At 33.4% G+C, this 25,408-nt stretch overlaps 1 pseudogene; it reads left to right on the plus strand.

The window, feature by feature from the left end:
- Window positions 1–12,918: 12,918 nt before the first annotated feature.
- On the plus strand, window positions 12,919–24,040 carry LOC149555671 (carotenoid 9,10(9',10')-cleavage dioxygenase 1-like; annotated as a pseudogene).
- The last annotated feature ends 1,368 nt before the right edge of the window (window positions 24,041–25,408 follow it).

The raw sequence follows: 25,408 nt of genomic DNA on the forward strand, positions 1-25,408 counted from the left end.
ATAGTACCGAGTAAACTACAGTTGATGCCGAGTAGAACACATTTCAGTATATGTTGAGCTATACAGGATTCAACATGTGCTGAGTAGATCAGAAGATAGTGTGTGCCGAGCATTGTGAAATTAGTAGAAGTCGAGTAACGCAGGAATTCTATAGGAGGCGAGTAATGCAAGAAACACAGTAGATGCTGAGCAATCTAGAATAGATGGTGTTGAGCATCAGTATTACTTCATGTGCTGAGCAATGCAGGATTAGCATAAGAGTTTGTGCTAATACAAACCAAGATGTAAAATAGTTATGCATGACTCATGAGAAGATAAGGAGATAAGATCAAATCCTTCCATTTACCTATGTGATCCTCATGCAACCAATCATAAAATTGGAATAGCATGCAGCCAATGGGTGAATTTCTAGGGTTTGAGTAGGAACATTTTATCCAAGGATGCATAATGATCCACTAAACTTTATAAGGGAGTCCTGATGCCATTGAAAGATAGAGCTATAGAAAAGAAGGAAAAGTAGACGCTTTTATTGAAGTCGTTGCAGAGCTTTGGTGTCAAAGATTAAGTGGAAAGGAAAATAGTTAGACATTTAGTTGATCAAAACAAAGTAAGGGATACGCACAAATATCAGATCTCAAGAGATCAAGAACAGAGAAAGTAGATCAAGCACTTGTATTCAGCAATCAAGGATTGAAAGCTATCGGGTTTATTATACTTAATACTCTTTAGCCATTGTATTAGAAAGGAAACCCTATGTTGATAGGTTAGCTTAACAGCTATCTTGTAGATCCTTTAAAAAGGTGATTAAATCCTTTAACAGGGTAACACTTTATGTAAAGTGTTTGTAAATCCTTTAACTAGGTCACTGTTGACACAGTGTAAAGCCTTTAACATGGCAAACCATTAGAAGTGGTTGAAATTAATTGCTGTAGTAATTTCGTGGGTATCATCCCCATCGTAGTTTTACCTTCTTATTACTAGAGGGTTTCTGGGTCACCAAAATCTCAAGTGTTATGTGGTGATGCATTTTTGTTTCACAAGATTGTTTAATGTTTATATGCATGCATGTTAATTTCAGTTATATGTTATTAAGGGTATAAAAAGTGGTTAAAAGGCTAGTACTTCTAATTCAACCCCCCCCCCCCCCCCCCCTCTCAAAAGATTTCTTCCCTTTTAAGACATTCCAATAGTTCGGTACAAATTTTTGGTCAATGGTCATAGGTTAAAAGCATATCACCAACTAGAGAGTAAAAAGGATTACCTACAACAATTTTCTTCTACTACTGGTACTATAGTTCCTCCATCATCTCCTAATGAGCTTTTTACTCATCTGCCTTCCTCACTCTAGTTGTTCTTGTCACTATCATAATAAACACTTTCATTGAGAAAGTTGATTCTCCATAATAATTTTTTGCTTCATTTCTTGTCTACCACCCATCCATCTCATCCCTTCTTTTATTCATGGATAGTAACTGCCACCTCACTAGCACTTTTAGTTAGCACACATTCCAAGGTATGCGATATTAATTTATTTTTCCAATTTTTTTTTTATGCCTTTTCACCGTTGCCAGTGTGGGACCACTTGCACTATTTTAGTTGGGGGGATTTATATTAGTTTTTTCATTATGTTTATTCAATCTTTTTATTTATTCTTTTCCCTTCTCCTACTTGCATTTTCTGCCAATGATTCAACATTTTTGAAAATCCTCTTGTTGTGTAATAATTTTCACACGTATTAAACTAAGATGGCAAGATACATTATGTACGAGTTTCGTTGGATGTATTTGTGAGTAATTATGAAATGATGACATAGAGATTTGCATTTATTTTGCTTGTAAGTTCTTCTTTCTTGAGCTTCATTACTCTAGAAATTTCTAAATTTTAACTCATCCTGTAACCTACTATTTCAAGATTTCTTGTCCAAATTTATTGTTTTCTATTATTCTCAATTGCAACTTGTGGGAGGAGACCTGATTTGAAGAGATCCTACTATGCATAATGTGTTGCTTGAAGACCATAATTGTAGGCCATATTTTCAAGCAAGGGGATTGAAAAATTATGTTCATAAGCTAACTAGTTGGGATGACAAGGTTGCATTTCAATTACTCAACTCCTTAAAGAATGGAGTGGCAATAGTTAAAGAATTGAAGGTGCCATTTTTTCATATAGTTTTGGTAGAAGTTATGGGACTACCATTGGAAGGTGAGGAATTTACAGAGAATGTTGACCCAACTTCTACTAGAGCTCAATTCACTCTACATGAAGATCCAAAGCTTGATACCAATAAGAAACAAGGTATTGTTGGACTATCTCTTCCTAATCCATTTCCATAATGTGTGCTTGTTATTATTAGGTATTTCACCTATGAAGGGTGACACTCATTTCTGCATGCTATTCATTTCAAATTCTTGAAATAATAGATCTATCAATATCCCTAGTTTTGTATTTGGCATTTTATCAAAACAAGCCATACTAGTACAAGAAGGTAGAAAAAACTCTATCTCCCACCATTGCTTAATTAAGCTGATAGTGGAAAAAGCTTTAAGAGAGCAGTCAGATATTTTCTAGGAGAAATTTCTATTGCGAGGGTTTAAGAAGCCTATTCCAAAACTAGTTGGGTGTTGAGTAGGTCAAAGTGTTAAAACTACTAAAGGAATTAGAAAAATCTTTATTGAAATTGGAAAATATTCTTCATCCAAAAAGAAAAAGGAAGCTAAGGTTAGAAGCCCTAATTCCCTTAACTTCCCTAATTCTACTAATTCCTCTACTTCAAGAACAATTCATGAAGAGGAATTGGAGACTCCTACAAAGAAGGCTAAAGTTGCTCTTATAGTAGAAACAGTTTTCTTAGAGCATAAGAAATGAAAAATTAACCCTAGTACTAGCAGATAGGCTAAGGCATCTCCTGTAGCCAAGAGCACTTTCAAAAAAAGGAAAGCCCCAGAAAAGGAGGGAACTCCATTAAGGAGAAGCGTTAGGTGAAGAACAAAACCAACTGAGGAGATTCCAGATAATGAACCTTAGGTAACCCAAGATTCTGAGCCAAAGGAAGAAGAAAATGAAAATATCTAGGAAGAGGCTGATTTACTGCCTAAAATTTCTCAGCAAGATGAGTAATGGATTGAAGTTATAGAATAGGGCACATTTGAGGAATTTCATGATGAAAAAATGGAGAAGGTTCCTGATAAGCCTAAGAATGCAGAAGTCATTACAATCATAGATGACTCTAGCTCAGAGGAGAGGGCTTATGTATTTCAAGGACCAACCCCTTGGAATTTTCAAGGAGATGATTCAAGAAGCAATGATTTTGATAGTTATATTAGGGAAGTAGATGAAAAAACATTTTCTCCTATAGTATAATCTCCTATGGTAGAGAAGGATCCTTATGAAGAAAATCTAGCTATTAATATGGACCTTGTCAATAAGGTGGTAGAGCAAATTTCAAATAAAGGGTTAGAAACATTAGCTTCAATGGCTCAATAGTGCTCTAATACTAATAAAGCTATGATTATTTGGATGGATCCTTTAAAAAGGACAAGTGCTAAGAATGGTAAGTCATTTGTTCCTTAAGTAGTAGATAATTCTCACCATAGTTCGATATTAGCTCAATCTAGTCCAACATCTTTGTTAGATGTTATTTTCTTGTTGGCTAAACAATTAAATTCTGAGAGGGAAAATTGCAAACAATAAAGGAAAGAACTGAATAAAATCATAGACAGTCACTATCAAGAAACAATATACCATCCCAATTCTTATAATTACAAGGTTGGCTAAAACACAAGATAACACAAATATTACTGAGTCAGCCCAATTGTACAAACTTGAGTTCTGAAAGCTGACTAGGTGAACTTCTCATACTCGGTGTCCACTACATTACTCAACATCATAATGCATTTGGTAGAAGTAGAGGCTCAATCCATACTAATCACTCAACATAGATTCAAACTCGGTATACACTAGAGACTCGGTAGATACAATGTCACTTGGTAGAAACTGAATTCCATGTTTACCATGTCTACACTTGGTAAACACTAACTTCTCATCACTCAGTTAACACTTTATTCACATCACAAGAACTAATGACTCAGTAGACATTGTGAAGCTTGGTAACCACTGACTGCTCAATCTAAACTATTGGACTTCACACTACCTAAATTCACTTGGTAACCACTAGAATCGTCAGTATGAACTGTAAAACTTGGTAATCACTAGAATGCTCGGCAAACACTGGAGAGCTTGGTAGCCATATATAATTTGAATAAATGTTGTCACTGATAAAAAACATGACTTAATGCCAATAATCTCCCCTTTTGGCATTAGTGAAAAAAGCACTTATTGGCCAAGACTTATGTACAATATCATGCTGATTTTGATTTTTGATTTTTCAAAATTTGTCTTTGTAAATCTATTGTATATACATTTGCACATATCTCCCCCATACAATGTACATATCATATAAGGTATAATATCATACTGAGTGTATATAAAAATATCTCTTCTTCTTAATTTCTCGCTCTTTATTATTATGCACAAGTCTCTCCCCCTTTTTGATAGTAATGCCAAACATTTATACACAACATACTTATATAGAGACACCAAAATGTGAGAGAAACTTAGAATGTACCTTAAGAATAAGAGCTAATGTCTTATCCCAATTTTCTTATGAAATTTTGTAGGTTTGAGGTGTAACTTGTACTTCTGCTGAGAGTTTAATCATATGATCTGCAATTAAAAAATTGTTATCATGGATCAATATTTTTGAATAAACAATGTGCTTCTGCATTGTATCCATGATAGGAAGGATCATGTTTTGGATGTCTATTATTGTAGACCAGGTCCTTGCTTCCTCTCTCAATAGTTTTGCTTGCATGTCTAATAGGAATCTGAGCCTTATGTGATGTGCAGAGCTTGAACTAGGGTCAAGTTGCAACTTTTGAGCACTAGCCTTTAGATCCCCATCAATTTCATTCAATTTTCCCTTTATTTCCTTTGTGTACTCAATAATTCCACATAGCTTAGCAAAAAGAGATGTTACATTTGTGAAAGAAATTTTAAGATTTTCCAAAATTGTAGAAAGTTCTACCTGCTTAATAGCTATTTGCTAAGCAATGTGCTCAAGAACTTTATTGTCAAACTTTTTCTCTGCCTTCTCTATCAACTTATCCTGGCTAGTAGAATCCTGATTGAATTTATTTAATGCTTCTTCTAACTGCAACAAAATATGTTGAGAGGAATCAACATCAACACCTATGGCCTCTGTCAAAATCTTCTTGGTACTTTTAATGATTTTGAATTCTTTGTCCCTTTCTTCTCTTAACTACTTTTGCTTGGCCTTCTGTTCAAGAAGCTAGCTGACCAATCTCATTTGTTCCATAGTAGCATTATTAAAATCTAGCTTTGGAATTTCAATTTCTTTGTCCAAATCTATATCTTCCTCAATTTATTTTCCACTAATCAGATGTCTAAGTGGTGTCTTTGGTTCAAATTCTAACATTACTGCTTTGGACTTAGAAATAGAAACAATGGTAGGAATAGTAGGGCTTGTAGTAAAAACATGAATGGTGCCTACTGATGGAATGCTAACTGGAGCACTAGAAGAATCCAAAATTGATGTAATTATAGGTGGAACACTAATAGAAGTACTTACCATATGGGCACTTACTAGAATATGCAAAACTAAAGTAGACAAAATTGTAGAACTGAATGCTACACTTATTGTAGATGTCCTAGACTCAAAAAGTGAAGAAGAGGAGGGCTTTAGCTCAATGGATGAAGTGGTATACACTTCCATTAGAGAAACCTGAAGTTGAGAGGGAGAAAAGAGTGATTGGGAAGATGATGTACCTATTGTGGTCACAATCACACTTGCTAAAGCTATCTCCATGCTTGATGATATTATAGATTTTGGTGGAGAGTGAGGAAGGGAGGCTATGACTTCTACAACAATACTCACTAGATCGCTTTCTTCTTCTTCTTCTTCTTCTTCTTTCCTATCTTCCTCTTGAGCTTCATCATCTTTCTCTTCTTCACCATCCTTCATCAATTCTTGATAATCTTTAGCATCAATGGTGACATAGGGAGTATTGTCTTCTTTATTATCTTCATCCTTGTCACTATCATCATCATTGATTTTTAATGGATCTTCACATGGCTTGTGAAGATGGAACACATTCTTCCATAATTCTATAGCATTCTTTACAACATATTCAATATATTTCATTAAAACAAGACAAGTATTAAACTTCAAAATCATTTTTCTTTTATTATCTTTTAATGCCTTCTTCACCTTTGCATCTGTCAAGTTGGGCACCAACTACTTTAGAGTTTGAGCAAAAATATTCTTGATAGTATGAATGATGTTATCCCATCTAAACTTGACCTTATCTAATAAAATTGCAGGGACTTGTGAAGAAAAATGATCAGGAGAGAATTTCCATTTGCCTAACTTATCCATGATTAGATCTTCAACCTCTTTCTATTCTACTAGAGTCCTACTTTCATATTTAAGTGCCTTGAAGTTGTTTATTCCAGCACCTTCTCTTCATTGTTTCAATCTTTCTTGGAATGTGGGAGGAGGTTAGTTAAAGACAACATCACTCTCATCTTTTCCTACTTTCTTCTTAGATCTTCTTGTGAACACATCTGTGGAGAGCTTGGGTGGCTTGGTAATAATCATCTTGCCTTTCTTGCTTACAGTTCTTCCTCCTTTTCTAATTCATCTTCTTCATTCTCAAATTGTTATTCATCTTCACCTTTTCCCTCGATAAGCATAAGAGGGGCATTTTCTATTTTTAGTTTAGATATCGTCCTCTTACCTTTATTTACCGCATGTGGAAGCTTAAGTTCAAGTTCTATTCAAGCTTTTGTTTCATCATATGTTCTGAAGATAGGTACCTTTGGATCTATAGGCTCATTCACTAGGGCTTCAATTATCTCCTTTGTCTCATCAATATTAACCTCATAAGGAAGAGGTTTCACCCATACTATTCTAGGCCTTACTGCTTGTATGTACACTCTGTCATAGTCAACCTTGAAACATACATCATCCTTGTAGTCTTCAACAAATTTTTGAGGAATTTGAACCTAGTGTTCATCTTTTCCTTAAATACTTAAAAATAATTATCCTTTATGCTATCAAAATTCTCACCCATCTCTGCAGTAAATTCATTAATTTGGTACAAAAATGGAGTGTCCTTTCTCCATACCTCTGATCCTTTGGAAGGGGAAAACTTTTGAACATAAAAGAAATAACAAGTCAATAGAGAACCAAATTTACAAGGATTATTCTTTGAGGTTCTAATGCTATCCATGTTCTTATTCAACTATTTCAACATCAAATCTACTAAGTCAAATTCAAAATTCTTCTTAACAACTTTGTATGCTAGGTCAACAACCTCACTCGACACACTGTTTAGTTGACTAGAGCTGTATATCTTGTCAACAATAATATGAATGCCAAATCTAAGTTCCACATTAGATACATTACTGATTTTTAGTCCTCTGCCATCTCACTCAGCTAGGGTTTTCTTTTGAAGCTCATCCCAACCTAGGGTTTTAGTAACTTTAACCTTATTGAGCATAGGGAAACTCGTAACTCTATGAATCATCTTCTTCATTATCAAGACTGGCTGCTCTAACCACAATTGACCATTATTGACTTGGCTCAAGATATATCTAATCCATTTTATTTGAAAGTTTCTTAGCAGGTTTGGAATGTGGGTTAAACCTTTTTCCTCTAGATGTTTATGCTCAGGCTTAAGAATTCCATCTACACACATTTCACCTAGGGCACTATACATTTCCAGGGTTCCAATTTCTTTCACAACACATTTGAAATGAGTAAAACATCATTAATAAGGAGTACCTTTGGTGGAATTTGTGATTGAGCTCCATTAGGGTCGAGTGATTTTGTAATTGCTAGCACTAATTTGAAATTTAGAGCTTTCCATTCAACACCTCACACCAACATCTGTGAACCTTTCTTTGCCTTGCTGCTACACTGCTAGATGCCATGATCACTCATTAAACTAAGAAAATTCCTCAAAAAACTTCATTGCAAATTATGCTCAAGATTTCTTGAATTCTCTGCAAATCGCTCTACTCTAGATATACTAAATTTGTGGTGAAAATGAAGTCAACACTCTACCTTTTGATGAAAATTTCTTATTAATGCTTGGTAGGATGAGAGCCATAATGACATAGTGTGGGATTGGCTATCATCCACTATCTATGCAGATTACTCAGTAGAATCTTGTAACTCAATAACCAAACAAAACTTTGTTACTCCCAACCTAACTCAGTATGACCTAACCTTGCTCGGTGAATATTGATGCTAAACTTTTGTGATTCCTCTATATTTGGAATATTGATTTAGATCTTTTGCTTACTTCCATTGGAATTGTTTAAGATGTGACTTGTAAATATAGTTCTAGTTCTTCCTTAAGAACTTAATTGGAAATGGTGGAGTCACCCACTTCATGAGTGACATGACCATCATCACTTGAACTGGCTTGCTTGGTAGATTTTGGAACCTACTGCTATCTCATCTACTTCTTGATGTTATCAAATTTTACTTTCTTTTCATCTTCAACTCTACCTATATTCATGCTATTCTTAGCTATATAACCAAGTTTAGTACATGTGTAACATCTTATTGTAGTATCCTTTCTTCTTAAGTGATGCCTTGCCTAGTTTATGTCAATGTGTACATATTCTCCATAGTAGTGACATCTACACCAAGTATTGTAGTCCCAACCAAATATTGCCTTTACAAATTGTTTAGCTAGATTGAATGATTTAGATTTCCATTCAGATGCCTTGTGACCTTGTTTCTTGCATTTGTGACATTTTCCTTCAAACTTGGTTTATCCTTGCATTCATTAGCTTTATGACCATGCTGACTGCAATTGTAGCATTTTCCATTGAATTTTTCCTTTCCATTACTCCAACATTTTTTTGATGTATGACCTATCTTACCAAAGTGATTGCAAGTAGGTCTTTGATTCCTTTGAGCACCTTGTTTGGAGGATTCACCCACTACTACATTTGACCTCATTTTTCTACCAAAATTTTTGACCATCAACTAAAAAAGTTTAGATTGGTTGGAATGTAGAAGGAAAATTTTTTTGTTTTTTTACATTTAAGTCCTGTGTTGGTCGAAATTTTGACCAACACAGGGAGATGTTAAAAAAAAGCATTTTGTGTTTGTTTTTTTTCCCGCATGTGGAATCCTTTTCATTTTGTTGGAGGTGAAAACTTGATGTGCTCACCGGACAAAAAAACTTGATGCCCTGGTTTTGTCATAGCTTGCTCACAGTTCTGCCCTAGCTTGCTAATAAATTTGGTGAATTTGGTTGCTCACCAAAAATGGCTACAGAACAAGAAGGAAAATGGCTGTGAAGAATTCTGGTAATGCTTGATATGCGTGATCTTAAGAGGCAAAAAAATCAAAAGTCATATCTAAATGCCATTCAAGAATCTATTGTCAAATTATTATGATCTTGTGATCCAACAAGTTTTTGGGCATTCAAGCTTTTTGATTCTTCACTCTCATCATATCATTCTAGATTGCTTATCGAGCAGAGTGTTAGAAAATGGGCTACTCATATCTGCTTTGACTCTATTCATAAGATCTAGATGTTTGTTTTAGCTCTCAAATGCCTTGCTCTTAGTGTATACTCTCTACAACCCTCTACTCATTTGCAGGCCAAATCTGTGGCATAGTCAATGCAGGAGCTTATACATGATTATGTGTGGGAGCCTATCATTATTGATAGGAACACTCTAGGTGGGCATTTAAAAATTAAAGAATTGTTTCTTATGTAAATTGGAAAAATCATTTAAATTGTCACCTTCATTGAGAATCATTTAAAGTGTCCTCTAGTTGTTGTAATTAACTCATTAATACCCTTTAGTTTGATGTGAGAATTCACTAAAAATTACATACAGATTGGGTGCAACGGGTTTTTTTAGGGATTGAAATATAAAGCCTCTAGATTAACATACAAAGTCTTTCAAATATTTGAACCCAGACCTTTTTAACATAGTCTAACTAGTTTAGTTCTTGAGTTCATTATAATGGACATGTAAACAAGATATCTTCAACAAACACATGAACTCAAATTTGGTAGTATTTTTTTCTTCAGTACCATGGAGTAGTTTCGTAGAGTTTATTAAGGATGAAAAGTCCTACATGAATTTTTTTAAATTGTCAGATGAACAATTAATGGAGCTTTTCAGCTTGAAGTTTAGTTTTGTAATTGAAACCTTTGGATCTCATGTTATTCATTTTTGTGGGATTGACATTCCTCCAATTGTTTCTCAAATAAGAGACTATCCAAATGAAATAAGTCAGGGAAAAATCTTTGAAGTATTCAAAAAAAATGGATGGAGCTTTACAACTATTGATGTTGTTATTTTGGCTTCAAGATTTGTGCCCTTTTCCCTAATCTGGCCTACACTTGCATATCCTATCATTTTTCACCACAATGCAGCGCTTTAGCAAAAGCGGATTTAGAGTTGCAAGACATTGATGGAAAAGCTTTGGTGCGTAGAACTTGTGAAGTGCAATGGATTGATCTCACTCAGGTCAAAACTTTGAATTTACCCAAAGATGAAAACTTTTACATGGGAGGAATTGATTTTTATCTCCTGATTCAGAAGCATTTGGGAAAAAATTGTAGTGGTGGTCACATGAAAATTCATTTGTTTTTGCCTTTTCTGAAGGAGAAATTCTTGAATTTGAGAAATATCATTTCTAGTTGTGTTTTGCTTTCTAGGATTTCTGGTAAGAAGAAATATAAAATAGATCATAATCATGAACAAAATGAACCTATAGGAAATGTTTTCAAGGAAAAAATGGATAGTGAATTAATTGGTGATGAAGTGATTATTATATTACAACAAAAAAGTGGGGAATTTAGGTGTGGAAAGCCTACTTGGTAGTTGCTTTTGGTGTTTCTTGCATGCAAGAACTTTGTGGCATTGGTTAACATTTCTCACAAAAATAAGCATTCTTTTGATGTTGTTCTTGAGCCTTTGAATATGCACATGACTCTTCTTCATGTTTAGGGAAGTAAATTTTCATTTACATCTAACATACCACCGAAGGACACTAGCTTTGGAGGAGATTATTGTAAACTAGTTTGTGCTAAAACCCTTGAAGCTGAACCAACAAAACCTAACCTCAAAGGAGAAGTCAATGCTAACTCATCTAATGCTTGTGAAAGAAGTGAGATGGAAGTTAATTTGGTTTCTATTAAATCATTTCCCTATGAGTGGGAACAAGCATAAGATAGTTTGTGTTTTGATATGCCAAAAGAGTATGTTCCCCCAGAGCTAGTTAGTAACAAAAACAGTAGGGAACATAAGTCCTCAAAGATGGGTCTTGACCTTCAATGTAATACTTGGGAATCCTTGTATTCTGCAATTGCTAGGAGTTCAAGTAAAACAACCTTTGAGGTAATTCTAGCCAAAAAATTGGAGGATATGTATTTTAAGGATAGTTGCAAACAATCAAAAATTTTAAATTTTTGAGTTGCTGGATGAAGAAAATATCAAAGAAGTTAGATACAGGCCAAGCCTTTGACAATTTATTCAATCACACAACTTTGAATTCTTTTCCCATGGAGAAAAATAATGCAACTATAGATTTGGTTTTCAAGAAAACACGACAACCTTTGGCAAACTATGAACAATTTTGCCCTATATTCACTAATTTACCATCTGTTTCAAATGCTTCTTCATCTACTAAGGTTGGAGATTGTGATTTAGAAATTGTTGAGTTAGATAATGAAAAAGCATCCACTGAATCAATGGATGAAAAAATGCAGCATGACCTTTGTAACAAAGACATTGATTTGAGAGGTCTAGTGCAACACCTTACAACTGTTGTCATTCCAACATGTAGAGGTCCAGCTGGAAGCTAAGCATTTCTCATCTGCAAACATTGCAAAAGCAAGAAATTCAACTAAGAGATCCACTTTCCATGAAGTGATGAAGTGGATTTTTGAAAAACCTAAGGAATTGGAAGTCAAGTACAAAGATTGCCCCCTTCGATTATCTACCCACCTTGGCAATTCTAATTTTGCTTCTCTATACACTTCTAAGGAAAAGGTTAGAGAGTATCCTTTTTTTTGTGTTTGTTATTTAGAATTTTACATAGACATTTCTTTGAAAGCTCATTAAATAAATTATTGAAATTCTTCACTCAAGAATAGACATGAATTACGAGTATTGTTTTGCATAGAAATACTTGCCTCAAAGACTACTGAAAGCATTGAAGAGAAAACAAAGAATAAATTAATAAAAGAAATCTACAAACTTCTGGAAAACATCCAATTTAATATGCCAGGAGGAATATTTGGTGGGGAAAACCTAAATGAGGATATGGAATTTTATGTATATGATGATTCAGGGGATATCTTCAATTCTATGTCCACTGAGGATAAAGATGCTGATATGTAGAAAAATGAGTCTGATGTACGGGCTTCTTCTCAAAATGATGTCATGGCTACTAATGGTGGGAAAGGGAGAAATGCAGGCTAGATAGGATAGTTATATCATCAGATGTCTACCTTGTATGATGATCAACATTCTCTAAAATTGCCACAAGCTAAAAGGGTTTCAAGAAAGCATAAGGGCAATGATTATGAACATAGACTTAAGATAGTTGAAGAAAATAGGGAGCATGCATGTAGATTTGCACATTTCACAAGTAGAGCTTGAGATTTGCAATGTGTGTGGGCATCAAAACATGCTAGCCATATGATCAAGAAGCAATGTAATAGCGAAGTAAATCAACTAAAGAAGAAACATATAAAAGTTCATAAAGATGATGTGATATATGAGACTCTAATGAGATCTTCAAAGTTGAGAAAATGCAAAGATGGGAGAGGAGTGGGGGTTGAAAGGAAGGCAATGAAAGCTACTATTGATTTTATTAACGAGACACCATATCCAAGAGTGAATAATAGGTCAAAGGCTGCTTCAGATGTTGTTAATGAGACTCCATATCTAGTCTCTAAAGTACAAAATCAAATGTTAGGAGTCAGGTCAATGCTGGTTATTAATCCTGATTCAGGGACAGCTCCTGAATATGGGGCAACTGGCATAGACTCAAAATTAGTCACTCATGTTGACATTGCATTTTTGTTTAACATATGAGTAAGACAATCATTATGTTATTCTGCTCAACAATTGTATGGTTATCAAAGTAACAACATCATGAATGCAAAAGTAGGTCTCAACATCTCCATTGTTTGGCTACCTCTTGTTCATAGAGATCACATGCTAGATTTGTATTAATCTAGCTTTAATTTGGAGTAAATGCACTAGTTTTCTAAAAAATTTGGGGTAAGAACCTTTGATTGCACTTGAATTGGTGATGTTATGTATGGGGGATCTCACCCTAACGTAAATACTTAGTAATAGCATTCTAATATGAATTTGAACAATAATTCTACAATTTAGCCATCAGATTATTGACAAATATGCACAGAAAAGATGTTAGATAGCAAAAAGTTTAAAGTAGTAGATTACATTAAGTGTTACAATTCTACGAGCAAATATTTATAAGTTCTTGTGCTTTGGATTCCCTTTTCTTATTAGCAAGATATGAGAGAAAAACAAGTAGTAGAGTGATAGTACACAAGAACTAAAACCTTTCTCTTGCTATACCCAATTACAATAGTTTTATTTGCATTAATTTTGTTATGAAATCTCTTCAACTGATTTGCATTAATTTTGTTATGAATTGCATTAATTCCATAAAATTATTATTTTTCTTGCTTTATGATTGCCATGAAATCTCTTCAACTTATTTGCATTAATTCTGTTATGAATTGAATTAATTTTGTAAAATTATTGTTTTTCTTGCTTTATGATTGGTATAATTTTTAATAAAAATTGTATTCTCCATTTCTATTAATTACTACATCATTTAAAGATATGGCCACTAAATGAATGACTCCAAAGTTATTATTTTTGTCCCTATGCATGGCTGATTGTAATGCAAATTTGATATAGAATTTTATCTTGTAGGTGCTAGATATTCCTATACCCATAAGCCATTGTCTTGTATAGGGTTTCAAATATTATTTTGGCTGACATGAAGTATCTATAATTCTCACTTCTTGATTCTTGAATATCCAAAGAAGCTAAACAAGACTGTTGATTCCTTCCAACTATAAAAAACCATGGTTAGCTTAACTTCTAATTTATCTCCTACCCTGGGTTGAGGCGCTGCTATTTTTGCAAATGAAATGTATTTAAATAATCAGTTGTCTTGTTACCATTCTCCACAAATATTAACCTTTTCACCATTGTTATCAATAACATTAAGTTTAGCTTTCAAATTATAATATTTCTTGCTTATGAATATTTTAAGAAATTCATGAAGGTTTATGTTTGTTTCCAAATGTACGAAGTTCTAGCTAGTTCCACCAGTTTTTTGTTTGACAATCCTAACCCAAGTTGGGTTGTTGTTATATTTGCAAAAGAAGTACCAAGTAATATTGTATACCATTCTTTATGACCACCAATTGACTCCATTGGAACACTCTTTTGTAGGATTATCTAGCTATCATCATCTTGCTTTTGAATTCATTCAGTTATATGTTCTTTCTTTTGAACTCATGTACCATGTAATAGTGTGATGATTTAATCTTTTAGGAAAGGTAAAGTACATGCCTATGCAGCTAGTAGGAGGAGACTGGTTGGGAGTACATTTTATCTTGATTATCCAAGTGTTGGTGTTACAAAAACTCTAATGATGGTTGCTTCATTGGCAGATGGAGAAATGATAGTGTCAAATGTTGCCCAGGTTAGTAATATCAACTTTTTTATTTTATATTGGATCTAGTACACAAATGCAGCTTGAATGAATTTTGAAAGCTTACATAGAATTGATCAACTTATAATCATAGAAAAGCAGCACCAAAATGCCAGAAAAAATTATCCGTACCCTTCAAGAAGTCAACCATTAGACAACACTTAAATTAACTATTGAAATAGCAACCTTTAGCACTTCTTACTTCTAACCCAAGGACAGATGCTAGATATCTTAGCACCAACTAATCATAGAGACAAACACTTGATAGAATTCAAGGAAGATGCATTATAACACTGAAATGAGTAGCTCAACTAGATCAAATTTATACCCTTTCTAGTGAATCCCAGCCATGTCCAAGATAGATGCAAAGAAGCAATATCAAATTGCAATATTTATGGTCACATCCCACTGAAAATTAAGAAAGGAATCATCCATTTGAACCATCCATATAAGCAATCAAAAGTAAACATCAGCATAACTACCATCCAAAATAATAGGAGTAAAGCCAAATCACCAATTACCACATCAATCATTTTTCCTTTTTCCCTTTTTTCCTTCTCATTGATCAAAAAAACTTTCAACTTTCTTCTTTAGAGATTGGTACCTAAATCCACACATTCTTAAAGCTATTAGTTTGGATAGTGCCTCACAGGTGCAACAAGTTAAAGAGAATAAACACCTTTACCATATATTGTCAGAAGAGTTCTCATCAGAACATGCATCATCAAGCATTGAAATAGCAACACCACATTCTTCACTTGTTTTGTAGCAACAATTGGGAAATGAGAACTTGGCTCTAATACAATAGGCATATGACCACCTAGCATTGCATCAACATTCATCTAACGACCAAGAGAGAGACCATTTGGCTCAGCATCTAAATTTGCAAGAACCTTGTCAGTGAGAAAATAATTTCAATAATCATTTGTGTTAGCTTAGCTACTTAACATTATCTTGGAGGGCTAAATGCACGTCTGACCCCATCTCCAAGCTTTTAGACTCTAGAATTGGAGCCCCATCTGGATAGAACTTCTTACCATCATCTTTACCTTTATGAACATGCATTATCACATTATTCACAACAACAAATAATGTGGCATCTAGATAGACTTAGAAGAGTTATCTCCTACAACCAATTTATTAAGCAACAAAACTATTTGAAAAAATGACTTTTTAGGTGGATAATTAGACCAAATTCTTGTCTCTTAGCCCAAACATTCCTAGAATCATGAAGACCTCACAAGAGGCTCAATTAATTGCACCAATCAGTAGAGGGCAATCAAGCACACATGTAATCAAGAGTAACTTTAAAGAGTTTCTTACCACCAACCCATTTAATATTCTTCTACAAGCCAAAATTGCAATGTATTCTTGTACAACAATATTTGATTAGTTAACACAATTGCACACATGCCTAGATAAGTCCCCAACCTTATTTTTACAAAGAGTTTGAGTTTGTTTGAAAGTTTGTGTTTTTTTGGGTATTGAGGATGTATTCTCACAATTTGATGGCCCAATTGATATAGGTTCCCCTCTGATGATTTCATGGTCAAGCCTTCATAAGAAATATCAAAATGAGTTCTATCTCTTTCTTATCAAATTTTATATTTGATATCAATGTTCCTTCCCACAAAATTACCACTTGTGTTGGGGATGCTACTGCATTGCTTGCTATATGGCACATGTCATACATATTGATAGCAAAATTTTTGAAATCTAGTTTACTTTTCATGGGGTACTCAGATATGTTATTTTTTAGATTCTACCTAATATTTTAGTTCTTCTCAATTTGTATACTGGCTATGTTCCTACCCATGAATCTTGTCTCAGGGCAATTAAGCTTTTAGAGTATATGGTGACTAGATGCATATGGCATATTGAAAAATTGATTCATGACCACTATCATTTGATACCTATCTTGTTGGTATTTTGTTTGTGAAAGAGATATACAATGTTGTAATAGTCATTATTTTTACTCCAAAATCAAGTTATGGATGTCATATTAGGTTTTTTTGGAGGGAGGCTTGGGGTTGGACTTAGTTAACTACCTTGCCATGATTATTGGTCCTTTTTATATGTAATTTGAACATCACTACTTATGGCCACTAATGTTGCCTTGATGTGGGAAACAATGAAAATCAAAGCTATGTCTATGTTTAAGGAGTCAAAATTGAGAATGTAAAGAGTTTGTGAAGAAAAAAATGTCTAATTACTAAGGGAAAATTTAGGTTCTCATCAAATAATATAATTTCCCCAATTTTGATTTGTAAAGGATCTTGATTGCATTTCCTCAAGTCTCAAAAAAGCAAATTGTTAGTTGGAGAAAATCTATTTAGTCATCCATCTTATCTTTCTGGACCAATTCTCTCAGTAATAAATTGTAGTGCCATTTAAAGATTTATGAGTTTATCATAGAGGCTTCAAAGTTGTTTCAATTAAATATGCAATTTTTCTTTAGTGTCGATTGAATCTAGGAAATTATATTTTTATGTTCTTGCTGCATATGGTGTAGAGCTTGTTGACATGTTATATGTCTCTTCTTTAGTTTCTATTTCTAACACTTCATTTTCAATATTTATGAAATTATATTTCTATTCCTATTTTGTATAAATTTTTTCCTCATATGTGAAGCATCTTTGACATGTCTTGGACAAAAACATGTACTTTGCTTTGGTGTATTGAAGAATTCAGATTCTTTGGTAGCTAATTGAGATTGAACTTCTCTTAATGCAGGTGCACTATGAGAGAATAGGTAAAGATGGCCTTCTGAGCCACTAAAATAAAGAAATCTGATTTCAAGTCTAGGGATGTTGATCAAGATCTTTGTTGCCTTGTAAAAGGTTCAGTTGAGTCATTGAAGGACATAGTTGTAAGTTTAGAGTCTGCTGCTAGAGCTTTGGGGGCCCTCCTCTCTTACATAGATTTGCTTGTAGATGACAACAATTATGGAAAGTTTACCATTCAGAATTATCACATAGACAAATTTATGTGGCTGGATGCTGCAACTTTATGAGCATTGAATTTTCTTGAAAGTAAAACAGATGTGAATGAGAACTTTAGTTTATTTGGATCGATGAACAATACATATACTATTGGCATGGGGAAGAGACTATTAAATAGGTGGCTCAAGAAACCTCTCTTAAATGTAGAAGAGATCAAGTGTAGACTGGATATGGTGCAGGCATTTGTTGAGGATGCAACATTATGCCAAGATTGAAGACTTCATCTAAAAAGAATTGTAGATATTGATCGACTTGTGTAGAAATTGGAGAAGGGTAGGGCCATTTTGCTTCCTCCAAGAATTATACTATGCCGATAGGTTTATCTATTTTTTCCACTTAACAAATGAATAATTGCTTATGCCTCCAATCAAGAATATACCAGCCTCAGCAAATAGGATCTCATAGGGTTGACTTCAAGTTTATTAATAACTTCACAACCATAGAGGAAAATTGACATGACCAAGAAACCAAAATGACAATCCCACAATTTGGCTTTCCTACACCTACTCTAAAGAAGGCAAATGACACTACAGTCTTTTAGTCCTAAATGTAACTAAGCCTATTGTGGAAATTAATTCCTAGGTTCTTGTATTCTACCACTATCTCCAAATAAGCAAACAAATTGTTCAGATGATATTATCCTTGGATAATTTTTTGGAACTTTATAATGGTTAGAAGAGGTATGTGTCTTGTAATTAAAAAGTGCTTGATTGCAGAAGGGTGCTTAGCTACCTTTTGTCCACTAGTCCAACAGGCTAGTAGTTTATTTTCTATTTTTCCTCTTGCTTGGCTTAAGGAGGCCTTAAATGCTTAATGTGTAACATCACATGACATACCCTATTTTACTAATAGCTTTTGGTCTTGTATGCAAATTGATCCATATTTCTCTCTTTCATTCATCATTCATCATTCATCATTCATCTTAGAATATTTTGAACAAGGGATTATTTTTAAGTCTAATTCTTTTCTATATTTTTTTGATCTAACTATTTCTAGTAAGTTTATAACTTTAATAGATTGCAGAGATTATGATTTTTTCCTTTTGGTTTTAAGCAAGTTTATCTTTTCTCTATATTCTCACAAAATTGGATGTGTGCTTTAGGTGGTGACCAAAGATGTCAAATCAGTTCAATTTACCTTTTATATAGATGAAGAGGTGTGATCTTCAAGTGTAAAGCATATTACATTTCCTATTTTATTTGATAACATGAACAGGTCTACACCTGAGGGATTGTATGATCTAGCAGTTGCTCCTCTTCATAGTACGATTAGTGAGTAACAAAGAGTTTGAGACACTGAGTTAAAAATTGTTGAATGTTCATGGTAATGGAGGTTCTATGTTTGCAAGTACAACTCCTTAAAGTACAAAAAATAAGATAGAATTGTTTTGAATATCTCAACTCTTAGTTGCAAACATTTTACTTCAAAGTCAAATTACTCTTATTATAAGTCTTTACCAATATAAAATTGATAACTAGAAATGAATAATCTATGCCTGTAAAAATGGTCCCTATTTGATGAAAAGGCTTTAATGTTTCATATTTTAATTTGTTTTTGACTATCAAGCCCAAAATGCTAGCATTACCACACAAGAACAAATCCATCATTTTGGAACAACTTTGGTTGAAATGGAGAGCACAATTCTTTACTAGCCACAATATCACCTAAAAATTGCTAGGAAAGAAAAGTTTGTTTTTGTGAATTTGCTTTTGCATTTGGAAATCAGATAGCCAACTATTGCCTAGTCAACCATGGTAGGCATGGAGCTTTTTTGTGAACTGTTGGGTTCCCTAGCTATTCAAAAATTATCTTGTTTAACTTTTTATTTTGTTTTTTATCTTGTCTACTAAGAAATTTGATTTTGGGTAAGTTATCAATGCTTTAGAAAATCTATTTATCGTCAAATTTATTTACCCTTGTTTTCCCTCTGTTTCAAAGCATCTATATCATATGTAAATTGATTTTTTGTTAATTAAAACTGGTTTTTGGATAACAAACAACCCACTAAAAATAGAAAACCTAGATTGATATACATAATACTGTAAAATATCTCAGAACTATTGTTGGTTTAGATGACGAGCATCCTTTAATTTTTGGAAGTTTTTGTCTTAGGATTTTCATTTCTAAAATGTTCAGCATATAGGAGATGAGATTACCTAATAGTTTTTTTGCAAGAAGGAAAAATAAATTTAGTTTAATCTATAGCATTCTTTTTGCAATAGAGATTTGAACTTAACTCTTCAATGTCACAAAACAACTCTGAACATAGTTTGAGTAAACTATAAATGATTGAGGTGAGCAGTCCTAGTGGGGATAAATCTCGATAAACGTAGGAAAAAATCACTTGTAGTTGAAACTTAACAAATGTGCTTTGTAAAGATATCTTTTTGTGATGCTATTTTTGGGTATCCTATTGTCACTAGGAATTTTAACACTCTAATAAAGGAGAAGAAATGAGATAGTATATTCTTAGAAGACCAATTTTTCTAGGAGTGCCTTCAAATTGTCTTATTGTCATATTGTCAGAAAACTAGATGTACCTAAGGATGTTATTATTTATCTAAGTTAGGCTTAGAAATTAATTTAATTTTTGTTATAAAGAGAATATGAATTTTTCCTCCTTGATCATAAACTATATAACAAGGGGACATGAAGATTCCAAACATGTGAGTGGTTAAGGCTCTTGGTATTATAGAATGATGCATTTCATTTCTCAGTTTTGTCTCTGAAGAACAAAACAAGAGGATTGAAATGGTGGCGAATATGGTATATATGTGAGTATATGGAAGCACATCTTTGCTGTAGTCCATTGAAAAATGCCAAATCTCTCATGATTGATGCATAAGGTTTGCACTAGACACATGTTGGGAACAAGGCTTAACTATGATAATTTCCCTCCCAAATGGTTTGAAATGAAGATGCTAAGGAATGCAAAGGAGGACCAATCCTACTCAAGAGGAGGGCACCCCATCAAGATAACTCATTTGAACTATCTAGTATTTGAGAGTAAGCACTAAGTTCACTTGAAAATCTTTAAATTTAGTATCTGTAGTTTCATGTATTGTGCTAGTATACAATATTAGAGGAAATGAAAGGAAATATTTTAGTGTCTTATAATGTCCTATGGAACAAACATGCCAATAAGATGCATTATGCTAGGTTGCTCACAGGCTACAGAAATTTATAAATGAGCAAGATCTGTTATGCAGAAAGCTAGATGAACTCAACAAGTTGCACTATCCTAGGTGCTTCACAAACCATCATTAGGGAGCATAAAAATGTTGGATCACAAACTAGAAAACCATATTATGGTAGGTGATTAGGGTAATCATCCATTGGCCAACAAGTTGCATTATGCCAAGTGATTTATAGACTACCATTACTTAGGGAGCATATAAATGTGATGGATCGCAAACTAGAAAGCTGCATTATGCTACTTGATGAAGCTAAGCTAGTGATGATAGCATCTTACTACTATATTAGCTATACCACCATTGAACTCTTCAGCTCAAAAGCTATATGAAATAATGTGGGGGGAGAAATAGAAAGAAGACTGGATGAGGCCATGTGGGAGAAACCAATCTTGAAGCACTTGAGATGGTTCACAATACTCCTGATCTGCTTCCATCAATGCATGTCATTTATAATATGTACTTCTTTGAATATTGTCTCCCACTGGGGTAGTGTCTACAACTTTATGCACTTTTTTATTGGTTTGACCCTATGAGAGTGACCTGTTTTTGCTGCCCACCTAATGGTATTATATTAGATCTTGTAGTAGGAGGCAAAAAAACATTTATCCCACCTTCTGAACTATGGTGCACTTCATTTTGAAACATTCTAGACATGCCTGCATTCAATGCTCATGAGAGAGAATTCCCACTTGAGAAATTCCATCAACTATCATTTAGTGTTAACCTTTGAGGCTGCCATGGCTACTGCATTCCATCAAAGTGCATGCTACTACTAGAAAAAGTTTCTTTATGCTTCATTCCTAACCCCCATCTAACTTCTACCTTCTCTAACCAAAGTCAAGTTGAATAGAATATTGTCAAAATAGAAAGATTTTGTTTGAAGAAAATATTTATAATGATTAGTCTACATTTAATCTATAGGTTGGAGATCTTAAAGGAGTATTTGGACTTTTAATTGTCTAGATACATGTGTTACGTACAAAATTTGGTGTCTTGGACATGTCATATGGAGGTGGAATAGGCAAGTTCTTTAACTTAGGAACCATGCTGTGGGTGGAATTTGCTTAATGCATGGTGATATTCTTTCTTTTAATATTTTATAAATGCATCATTAGTTATATATTTCTTGTTGTGAGAGAAATTTGTTATGTTGGTAAGAGTTGATATTTTGGCATCTACAATCGTGGCTCTTCTATATATTTCTTTACTCGACTAATGTGAATTTTTTATATTATGCAGCGAACACAATACTTATATATCATCATGGGAAGCTACTTGCACTTTCAGAGGTAGATAAGCCATGTAATAATTTCTCTTTCTTCTCTCTGTCATTACAGTATTTCTAATTGGTTAAGCTAGGAAATAGAACCTATTCAATCTAGTGATCCTCTGAATATAATAAAAGTGATTGAATAAAATTTTAATACCTAGTGCTATGTCTTATTACCATATAACAACACATAAAACACACAATGGTGAAATATTCAAAATTTGAAAGTATATATGGATATAGCTTGAAATCTATTTTTAATTCCTTAATCTCCACAACTGATGCCATTCATAGCTGCACAAAAATTTACAACACTATGTGACAATTTTTCTATTTTGTTCCTATCTTTATACTAATTTAACTAAAAATCAAATATTCTAGGAAACCAAATATACTTAAAAACATCTTTATCACTTATAAGGATGAGATTGAAGATTAGGCCAACTGACTAGTGAAAAATTATAGGTAAGACTTATTTGGCTAAATAAAAGATTTCACTTAATCACTATAGTGACATACAAGATAGATTAAATCAAAGCACTTCAAACTTGAACACATTCACATTGAACCTGTGCATAGGTTCCTATCTGACCTAAGACTTTAACAGTGAAGTATCAATAAACTATTAACATGAATGAAATTCTTCATCAATAGCTTATCTATTAGCATATTTTCTACCCTGTTGATTTTTTCTCTTTTTCTCATTTCGCAATAGTATACGATAGATAAGGAACTATTTAGTGTTTTAGGGAAGGAAAGGTAATCCTATATTGAACTTATTTCTTATTTTCTCCTTTGCAGATGCTCTTTGAGTCTTTGAAGATGGAGATTTTTAGACTCTTGGATTGATGGATTATGATGAGAAATTAACTCATTCATTCATTGCACACCCAAAGATTGATCCAAATATAGGTAGCAGAACAAGTTTTTTTTTGATAGTTAAAACTTAATGTAGTTAAGAATGTTCAAGTAAGCTATAGGCTATTTTAGAAAAAAGAAGAAGAATCAAATAATTGTAATGCATAGCCAAAGTTTGATCTGATCACAATAGCAGAACATGTTCAAATTTTATAGTTAATGTAATTACTCATAAAGGATGTTTGCGAATGCTATAGACTACTTTAAAATATAGATTTATGTGCTTGATCACATTTTCCATTATGTACAGGAAAAATGCTTACATTTGGCTACCAACATACTCCTCCCTATGCTACTTATCAAGTTTTCATGAAGGAGGGAATAATGCTTGATCCAGTTCCCATAATGCTTTCAAAGCCTGTCATGATGCTTGAATTTGCAATAACTAATAACTATGCAATTTTCATCGATCTTCCTCTCTATTTTTCCCCAAAGGTATTTTTATTTCAGAGTAGTCTTATATCATTTCCTTGCTATTTGAAGAGTATGGAGAAGTTATTGGAAACTATCTAAACTCAAATAATACAGCTATATGAATAATGTATTTAAAGCCATAGAACTTTAGATCCTTTTTGTTCATCATAAAGAAAATATAGGATAGAGGTTGTTTATACATCTCTCCAGAATAAATTAGATTGCTCAATTTTACTTGTTGCTATCTCAGGATACGATGAAGGATGGTAAATTCATTATTTCTTATGATACTATAGTGAAAGCACATTTTGGTATATTGCCTCAATATGTCAAAAATGATCTTTAGATGATATGGTTTGAGCTACCAAACTACTACATCTTTCATAATGGTAATGTTAAGACACAAGCATAATATTTTAGTATTGTCTTGATAACTTATAGACCATTTTCCCCTAAGTTTCCTTCAAGACTCATTTTTCCTCACATTTTTTAATGTTATATTTAATAAACTTACATTTTTCTCTTTTACAACTAGTAGTGGATAAGTTCGTACTACTATTGTTAGTTTCATGATTATCTTATTACTGGTCAATCACTCTCAAAAAAAGCTGAGATATCTCTGATTTTGTCTCTATTTCTGGTTGATCTTATTACCTTGGATACAAGGTTGATTGGGAAATATCTAATTCTACTTTATGTTAGAAAATGCATGTAGAAAATAGTGTTATGTGTATGGTACTACACTAGATTCAGTAGCTAAGGTCAAGGGAGTCATAAAGTTTGATCTTCAAGTAGAACCTAAGGTAGGAAAGTTTTAGATTAAAGTTCAAGGCAATGTGTTAGGGGTTTTTGACTTTGGACCTAGAAGATTTGGTTCTGAGCCAATATTTATACCCAAGGATTCTAGGTTATATCTGGAGGAGGATGATGGTTACTTGATCTATTTTGTTCATGATGACAACACTAGGTATGGTTCTAGCTTACACTCAATTTTTTTGAGTCCCGAGTTGTCTTATATTTTTCTCTAGAGATGATAAGAAGAAATTAATATTTATGTGAAGGCTATTGTCTCTCAAAAACATGATGAATAGGTTGTCTAATACATGCCACTATTTCGAGAGATATAGTCTTTAACAAAATGGCTCAGAATAATAACAATACCATAGCCAATACTGAAACTAGGATCAGGATAAATTATAGTATTTACTATTAATCACTATATTAGTAGGTGACATGTTAGGAAAAAATTGATTATGTTAGAGAAATCAATAGTTATGAGATGATCAATCAAGAGGAAACAGTTCAGAAGTTAGAGTGACACAATTTTCAAATGATCATATGAAATGAAATGGGCGTGCGAGTAGAAAGAAACTAGAAAAACATTGTGTATAGATGAAGGCATGAAATGGATGGTTTTGGAGCACTCAGCACAGACACTCATCATTCAGTACATGTTATCATTCAAGATCAAATGGGTGTGTGGGATTATACGCACAGTGAACAATAAAGGAGGGAATTGAACCCTTCCTATGTGAGCAGTTCAATTCCCTCCTTTATTGTTCACTATGTGTATAATCCCACACACCCATTTGATCTCGAATGATGATATGTACTAAATGCTAATTGTCTATACTGAGTGCTCTAAAACCATTCATTTCATGCTTTCATCTACACACAATGTCTTTCTAGTTTCTTTCTACTTGCATGCCCATTTCATTTCATATGATCATCTGAAAATTGTGTCACTCTAACCTCTCAACTATGTCCTCTTGATTGATCA

The sequence above is a fragment of the Cupressus sempervirens genome, chromosome 5 (genome assembly GCF_028749045.1).
Source record: "Cupressus sempervirens isolate cs-2001-9-10 chromosome 5, ASM2874904v1, whole genome shotgun sequence".
Taxonomy (NCBI): domain Eukaryota; kingdom Viridiplantae; phylum Streptophyta; class Pinopsida; order Cupressales; family Cupressaceae; genus Cupressus; species Cupressus sempervirens.